The sequence below is a fragment of the Panthera onca genome, chromosome D1, assembly GCF_046562875.1.
Source record: "Panthera onca isolate mPanOnc1 chromosome D1, mPanOnc1 haplotype 2, whole genome shotgun sequence".
NCBI classification, from domain to species: Eukaryota; Metazoa; Chordata; class Mammalia; order Carnivora; family Felidae; genus Panthera; species Panthera onca.
Genome location: NC_138348.1, coordinates 30,118,090 through 30,126,557, shown reverse-complemented (window position 1 = coordinate 30,126,557; position 8,468 = coordinate 30,118,090). Strand labels below are relative to the sequence as shown.

The following is an 8,468-nucleotide window of genomic DNA, read 5'->3' as shown; positions in this document are numbered from 1 at the left end:
CGGGTCCTCTATTGGGAGCAGAACTTTTCTTAACTGCTTCGACTCTGATTCCTCTTGCTTCCCTAGAGCAAGATAATGAGGACAGGAGTCAAAGGGACATGGCTCAAGGCCTTTTAAATTTCTGTACCCTGATGTTCTAGATCTGGCTCCTGTGAACTGAGTATAAATGGATTCTGTTTCGGAGTCCAATATGATAATCTTTACCTTCTAACAAAATAGTTTAGTTCTTCCTCATTGTATATTTAGATTAAATTCTACCAACTTATCTAGTACTTTCTATTTGTCCCTCCTATCCTACTTGTTTATCTCTTGTTTTAACCCCTTCTTGCCTTCTCTTAGGTTGATTTCATTTGTTTCCCTTTCCCTTATTCCATTTTTGCCCCTTCCTGCTAGTTTGTGTGTTACATACTTTATTTTTGTCCTTTTAGGGATTATCTTCAATTTTTACCAATCATTTTTAGTTTAACAAGCTTTAAAAATAAAGTCCTTCCAAGGCTCTTGGGTGGCTCAGTTGGTTAAGTGCCAGACTTCAGCTCAGGTCATGAGCTCACGGTTTGTGGGTTCGAGCCCCACATCAGGCTCTGTGCTGACAGCTCAGAGCCTGGAGCCTCCTTTGGATTCTGTGTCTCCCTCTCTCTCTGCCCCTCCACCACTCATGCTCTGTCTCTTTCTCTCTCAAAAATAAACATTAAAAAATTTAAAATAAATGAAGTCCTTCCGTTTCCACTTCTTTTCCCATTTTTCCTTCCTTTTCCTTCACTCCTTGCTTCATCCTTCATGTTTTTGCCCCTTTGTTCTTTTTACCTCCCTTCCCTTTTCAAGTGATTGGGTCTTAAATCCATTAGGTGGGCCTGACAAGGTAGATCTCTACACCAGGGTGGAGGTGGCAGAGAGCAACAGAGGAAAGAAGGTGTCTCCATGGGGTGGGGGTGGGGGTGGGGCAGATCCTGTGGTGTGACAGCCTGGCACAGGGTATTGAAGAGAGTGTCCCTGGAGGAGGTTGCCTGGAATAAGGTATAAGAGCCTTATCAGAATGTGTAGAGCAACAACATGGAAGAGAAATTTGGTGAAGAGTGTTGAAGCTTGAAGTGGGTGGGTTGGTTGTACCCTTTGGAAGGAAATCTACATAGGACAAGGAGGTATCTATGTAGGAGGTGGGAGGTAGGGGTGGGGCAGGAATTAAAGTCAGGCTTCTGGTTCTGCATATTGAAAGTTCAAGAATGGTGAAGAGAGTAGTCACGTGGGGAGGCAGGCTGTGGACTGCTAAGGAGGGCTTCTAGTCAAGATGGTGGTTCTGTATAAGGTGTCAGACCGAGAGCAGGGCGAGGAAGATCTCTCTGAGGTGGTTACAAAGAAAAAGCAAGAGCCTGGAACATCTTTTCATGCCATAAAGTAGGAAAGTACTCAAAAAATTCTGGGGACATTTCAAAACAATACAACAGTCACCTCAAAGAGCTTTTCATTGATAAAGTTGAGGACAATTTAGACATCAAAATAAATAATGAAAATAATGGATTATTAAGCATTTAATAAAATAAGAACTCATGAGTCCATATGACATGAATTAATTAATTAATTGAAATATTGATGAAGAATGACATATTTATGTGGTTTCATTACACTTTCTATTAAGTACTTTTTAACTACCAAAGAAAAAAAAGAGTAGCTTTTCTACAATGAGTGGAAAAGCTTGGCATGTATCACTTTAATCAACTGATCAGGTTTAGCATTCTTCAGAAAAGGACAACCACAGGACAGGATGCAATAGCATCGGTTCTGTGTTATTTCTGCCAAAGATGTATTAGCTTAAATCTAATCATGAGGAAACATCAGACAAATCCAAATGAGGGACATTCTACAAAACAACTGGTCTGTAATTTTCAAGTGTCAAGGTCATGAAACTCAGGGAAAAATTATTGAACTAGACTAAAGAGATATGACAAATGCAACACAGGATTTTGAACAGGATCTTTTTGCTATAAAAGATATTAGGACAGATGAGAAAATGTGAATAGGTATGAGGATTAGATGGAATAATGTCTCAGTGTGAATTTACTGATTCTGATGGTTACTTTGGCTATGTAGGAGCATGTTTTTGTTTGCAGGAATCACATATAAGTATTCGGGAGTAATGGAGCATCAGGTATGCTACTTACTCTCAAATGGCTCAGGAAAAAAAAATATTCTGTAAGTTGGAAAATACATTTTTAAAGATGGTTAAAATTTTTATGTTTCTGTGAATCACTTTAAAAGAGTTTAGATCACCAACTCTGTTCATCTCCCTCTTGACTTAATACTATTGTACTGGGTTTTCATTATAGCTTCCTGATTTATTTTTGCCCAGTATATATATTTTTCATTTTTTTAATGTTTATTTATTTTTGAGGGAGAGAGACAGATCGTGAGTGGGGGAGGAGCAGATAGAGAGGGAGACACAGAATCCAAAGCAGGCTCCAGGCTCTGAGCTGTCAGCAGAGCCCTACGTGGGGCTCGAACCCATGAATTGTGAGATCATGACCTGAGCCGAAGTCGGATGCTTAACTGACTGAGCCACCCAGGCAGTCCATATTTTTGTCCAATATATTAAACATTATTGTTTTATACATCCAGTTTTCTCTAAATTTTCCCGTATGTTTATATTTTCTTTGCTAACAATTACTTTTAATACCATGGGCCTTCCTTCTGAGGTTTTCATTCTCACAAAAGAAAATCCTTCAGAAGGTCTCTCAGCAAGAGAGCATCTGTTGGTAGCACACCTTTTTTTGTACCTGAAAATGTTTGTATATAAATCTCATTCTTGAAATACAGTTTTGTAGGTTATAGGATTCTAAAGTAACAATGATTTTCTTTCAGATCCTTGAGCTATTCTCTGTCTTCTGCTTTCTGCTGTTGATTTTAAGAAGTGTATAGTCATTCTAATTATTGTATCTTTGTATTTAATCTGTATTTTCTTTCTGGATAGTGTCAAGGTTTTCACTTTGCCTTTGGTATTTTTCAGTTTCACTACAAAATCCACAGGTCTTTCTGAATGTGAAGATTGGTATCTATTACGAATTCTAGAAAATTGTCAACCATTATCATATTGAATATTGACTTTTCCCAATTCTCTCAATTAGCAATTCTGAAATGCCAATAAACATCTCTTATACCTTTGCAATGTATCTCCTTTGTCTATTAAACTTCTCAGTTTTTAACTTCTGCATTTCTCAAAATTTCAATACTTTTATTTTAAAAACATATTAAAATATCATTTTATTTTCCAAACCAGATCATTTCAACACCTGTAGTCTTGGTGGGTCAGATTCTACATTTGGTTGTTTCTACTGACTTTCAGTCATGGTGGTTTATTCACTCATATGTTTAGTCATTTTTTATTGTTGGCTTATGTTCTTTAGAACTATTATCCATGGTAATTTTTTGAAGCCTGGTTTAAAGTCTAGTCTTCCAAATAAGTATTTCCAGTGTTTCTGCCAGACATCTGGTAGTATTATTACCTGAGACCCTTTGAACTACATGCTTACCTTGTGATTTTTGGGGTCCAAATCTGATAGACTGTAGACTTGAGTTTATAGATTCTTAGGAGAGATATTTCTCCCACTTCTACCCAGAGCCATGACCCAGAAATCCATGTACTCCTACAATCTTTTTTGGAGTGTGGGCTTTTCTTTTTCTAGTTCATATCCTGAGAATATTATCTTATAGGGTTTCTACTGGTTTCACGGAAGAGGTCAAAATCCCTTCAATCTCTTCTCCCATTTCCAGACCAGAAAGCCTCTCAAGTAGAATGTTACTTTGAGATGCAAAAGGACACTGGTAATTTACCAAGACTGAATTTTTTCTCACCACTCTAAAGTGGTAGGATCTGGGAATCAGACTTGATTTCAAGAAAACAAAAAACTACCCTAGGCACTAATCAAAGAAACTATGGCATTTTTCCACACTTTCAGTATGAAGTAGTTGAGTTTTTTTTCCCTTGGCTCTCCCATAGCAATGTGAATCAAAGAATCTAAAGAAAACAACAACAAAATAACAAACAACATCTAGTATAAGATGTATAATCTAGTATAATCTAGTATAAATCATGACGAGATAATTTCCCCCAAAGTCATTGAGAGCTACTATACTTTCTTCTGCAGTTTCTCCCAAATTCCAAGTGTGTTAATTGTTTATACAAAGAAAACTTGCACAAAAATTGTTGCTAACTACAGGAAAGTTCTTTGAGGGAACAACTGCACCTAGTTCTAGAGAGCCTAGGGCAAGGCTGCTGGGCACTGCAGCAAAGAAAAGAAAACAAAAAATATAGATTACTTGATTGATTGACAAAGGTGTATCATATAGCCTTTAATTGAGAGGAAACAATATAACACAGAGATAAAGCACCTTGACTATGTGTCAGGTCTCCTGGGTTCAAATCCAGACTCAGTTACTTGTTAGAAATGAGGTCTTAGGTGAACCTTCTCTAAGTTCAGTTTTTAATCTGTAAAATGGGGGCCGGCGGTGGGAGTGGGGGGAATAACAGTAGCTTTTTTAATGAGGCATTTCTAAGCAAATTTGATTGAAATGATTGTTATGGAAAGGATTATGGGTAGTCAGAAAATCTCTCAAGGAAGCAGTTGCAGAGAAGTGGGCCCTTGACCAAAGCCTTGAAAGATGGTGATTATTTGGATAGTCAGAAAGGAAACTAAGAAACATCTCACACAGATGTATTTGTCTTTCTAATTATAGAGAGGTTAGCGGAGCGCCTAAAGCCACTTTGGATTTCAACTTCCCTCCTGATTCATGGAGAGAACACCAAGTAGTACTTATAGACTCTAGATTCATTGCCTGGGATTAAATCATGGAATCATAGGTCTACCTCACTGATAACTTTTTTTTTAAGACTAAACCTCAGATTTTTTTATTTGAAAAGTGGGAGAGGGCTTGCTTCACAGGGTTATTGAAATGATTAAATAAAACAACCCATATAAGTAATATATAGAAACTATTCAATAAGTATTTATTTTAAATTCATTTTTTAATTCTTAGTAATATTACCATTTTCTCCAAATGTTTCCTTCTCAAGTCCTGACTCTCTGGAGTATTGCTGAACTTACATGATCTGCCTTCCTCATCCACCCTTTGCCCTAAGTGCAAGAACACATTTCCTGATTAAAGGGGTACATCCTGTGAAGACTGACTGTGAAGGCAAGTCCACAATAGACAGAGAGACAATGTATTCTTGTTCAGAGCAGCCACCAACAGTGATGACAACAGCCCTCAATGGGCTGGGGTCAAAGATCAGCTGTCCCTCTGTCACTTCATTCTTCTTCTGGCTCCCAATGGAGTTCATTAGGAACTCAATCTCAAGTCTAAAATTCAATCAAAACCCATCCTCACAGGCCCAAGCGAAGGACACCAAATGAACAAATTTATAAGGCAAAACAAAGCCCTCCCTCAATCTTCCGAGCAGTAAGTTTACCATCCCTTTGGTGGTTGTGGAAGCATGGTGCAGCCACCAGCTAGGTGGGAAGTGCTGAGGGAAGTTGGTGATTCAAGCCCTGTGGATGGGGGTTGAAGGTTAGCAGGAGGGCTAGATGGAAATCCTGGACACCCTCCGGAAATGCCAGAGTGAGGGCCAGCAGTGCTTCTCCAGATGGGCAACCGAGAAAGCTTAAAATGCTGAGTCAAACTAAAAATGGGAAATGTGACCACAGAGGCTGTTTTTGACAAAGCTCTTTTCTTGTCTCAGCCTCATGGGAAACATGCTCCCTTGGAAACCATTGGAGTAGTCGATGCCTTTCCTGCACTTCTCAAGGCACATGCATGACATTTGCCCTGGATGCAGCTGGAATCCATCCTTTATGGCATAGTTTATTCCTCGATGCCATTGTCTGCTGGGAGATTGCCCAGATCCTGAAAGTGTGCAAGCAATACTTTTCAATTACTGTGCAGTCATTCTGACATGCTGTGTGGCCTTCACCAATTTGCTGCACATTCTGTCTTGATAGTACCCACAAAGTAGGCTTCTTGATAGTGTGGATAAAGTAATTTCTCTATTTTGTTGCCCAGAACTCTTTTTGTAGGCTCAACTTATCAACGGATCAATGCAGATCAGAATATAGGAGAGAGACCACCTGAGTGGTCTCCAATAGAAGACGATGGGAATTAAATGGAGAAATGTGGATAGGGCCTCTGTAATGTGCCTTGGCTAGCAGAAACTCTGCTCAACAAAGGGAAAGATATGGCTAGATCAGAGAAATCCAGCAATCAGATCAGCATGAATGACTCTGCTAGGTATACCTAATGCCCTTCTTCCCCTTAATGCGGTTGGTTAATTTTTCTTGGAGAACACTCACATTATGAATGCTATTTCCAAGCATTATGCTCAAGACTTTAAATATATGGCCTTACTTTTGGCTTTTGGCTCAAGGTGGCAAAGGTGTAACTGTCTTTAGTTGCCCCAAATCCAGGCTCATCCAACACCAGCTGCTTCCACCATGCCACCTAAGGTCAACCCCAATGAGATAAAAATTATATACCTGAGTTGGACTAGTGGGGAAGTTGGTGCCATGTCTGCCTGGCCCTAAAGATCAGTCCCCTGGGTCTGTCTTGAAAAGAGTTTGGTGATGACATTGCCAAGGCAACCAGTAATTGGATGGGTCTGAGGATTATAGTGAAACTGACCATTCAAAACAGTTCTAGATTGAAGTGGGACCTTCTGCTTCTACCCTGATTATCAAAGCCTTCAAGGAACTGCCAAGGGACAGAAAGAAGAAGAAAAACATTAAGCACAGCGGAAACATCACTTTTAATAAGATTATCAACATTGCCTGACAGATGTGACACTGATCTTTAGCCAGAGAACTTTATGGAACTATTAAAGAGATCTTGGGGGCTGCCTAATGTGTGGCATGCAATGTCAATGACCTCCCCCTCATGACACAGAAGATATGAATAGTGGTGCAGTGGAATGCCCAGCTAGTTAAGAACTACAAAGGAAAATATTTCAGTGAAAGATCATTTGACGACCTAAGCAAGTAAATAAATAAATAAATGACCTTATTTAATCCCCATGATAATAACATAAAGTTGATGCAATTTTCTTTCTTTTTCAGATGAAAGAATCAATACTCAGGCTTGAGGAACTTTGGTAGAAGCTGGAATTCAAACACAGGCCTGGGTAAATCTAAGTCCCACGTTTTCAATGACATTGCTGTCAATCTTGGTTTCTAGAAATAGAAAATGCGCCTTCTTCTCTCTGCAGCTTGGAGTGGTTTCTTAGTAGTGAGGATGCCACAAACAGCCTCAGAAAAACAGAGGGTATTTGGTCATTTTTTATAGTTTTGCATACTTAACAATATATAACTTTCTTATTAAATTTCTATAAACCTGTATTGCTTCAAGACAAAGTTATTTCTCCCTGTTCTGACCCATCTCATGTATCATGACCAGAAGAGTCTGGTTTAGTTACTTCTCTGCTTGGGAACCTCGTAATGCCTCCTAGTGGTCCCCAGGGCCATGGCAACAATTGGATATCCAAAGCTGGCCACACCCTGCTTTTTCAGGCTGACTTCCTGTTGCTGTAGTCCCACCTTGGGGGTTCAACTGTGCTGTGCAGATATCTACAACAATTGGGATTTTAAGCCAGACCATGTCTGTTTTACATATTTTCTGGGACTGCGCTTATATGAAGTTTGAAAAGTTCTTCTCTCATTCAACTACACCCCAGTTCACTCACCTGAATGAATGAATCTCCCTACTCCACATCTCAGCTCAAGCTCATCTTTCTCCTGAACTGCTCTTCTTGCCAACACTGCCTTTGATATCTCATGAGTCCTTCAAGGCCTGGTTGAAATGTCCTTGCCTCCCTGTCCTTTATGTATTTCCAAAGCTCTTCACTCACAGTGCTCTTGTAGAACTCACCACACCAAACCTTGTGGTGTGGTTATTTGGGCCCATCTCATCTTGTCTTTCCCTTGCTTCTGATGTCCTATCCTAGGGTTGAGCAGGTAGAGACCATGTCCATATGTCCATTATACCTGTGTGCTACCGCAGCATCCACTATTATGTTCCAAAGATGCCAGGCACTTAATAAATATGTGCTGATTTGAACTTAACTGATATTGATAATTATCATTTTAGGCAATGGTTTAGGTAAAATGATTGATGAACACCATCTTTAGTTCTTGGAAGATGTTATGGTTTAATTATGTTCCCTGACCCCAAAAAAAGATATGTTGGAATCCTAACCCCCAGTACCTCAGAATGTAACCTTATTTGGAGGCAGGTCTTTACAAAACTAACAAAGTTAAAAATCAGGTAATTAGGATGGGCTGTAATCAAAATGACTGTGTCTTTATAAAAAGAAGAAATTTGGACACAAAGATGACACACATAGAAGGAAGATGGCATGTAGTTACAGGGAGATGGTCATCTACCAGTCAAGGTGGGAGGCTTGGAACAGATCACTCCTTTACAGCTCTCAGAAG

General features: G+C 39.4%; 1 pseudogene; it reads left to right on the top strand.

The window, feature by feature from the left end:
* Positions 1-6,446: 6,446 nt before the first annotated feature.
* LOC132662468 (large ribosomal subunit protein uL11 pseudogene) lies at positions 6,447-6,965 on the top strand (annotated as a pseudogene).
* The last annotated feature ends 1,503 nt before the right edge of the window (positions 6,966-8,468 follow it).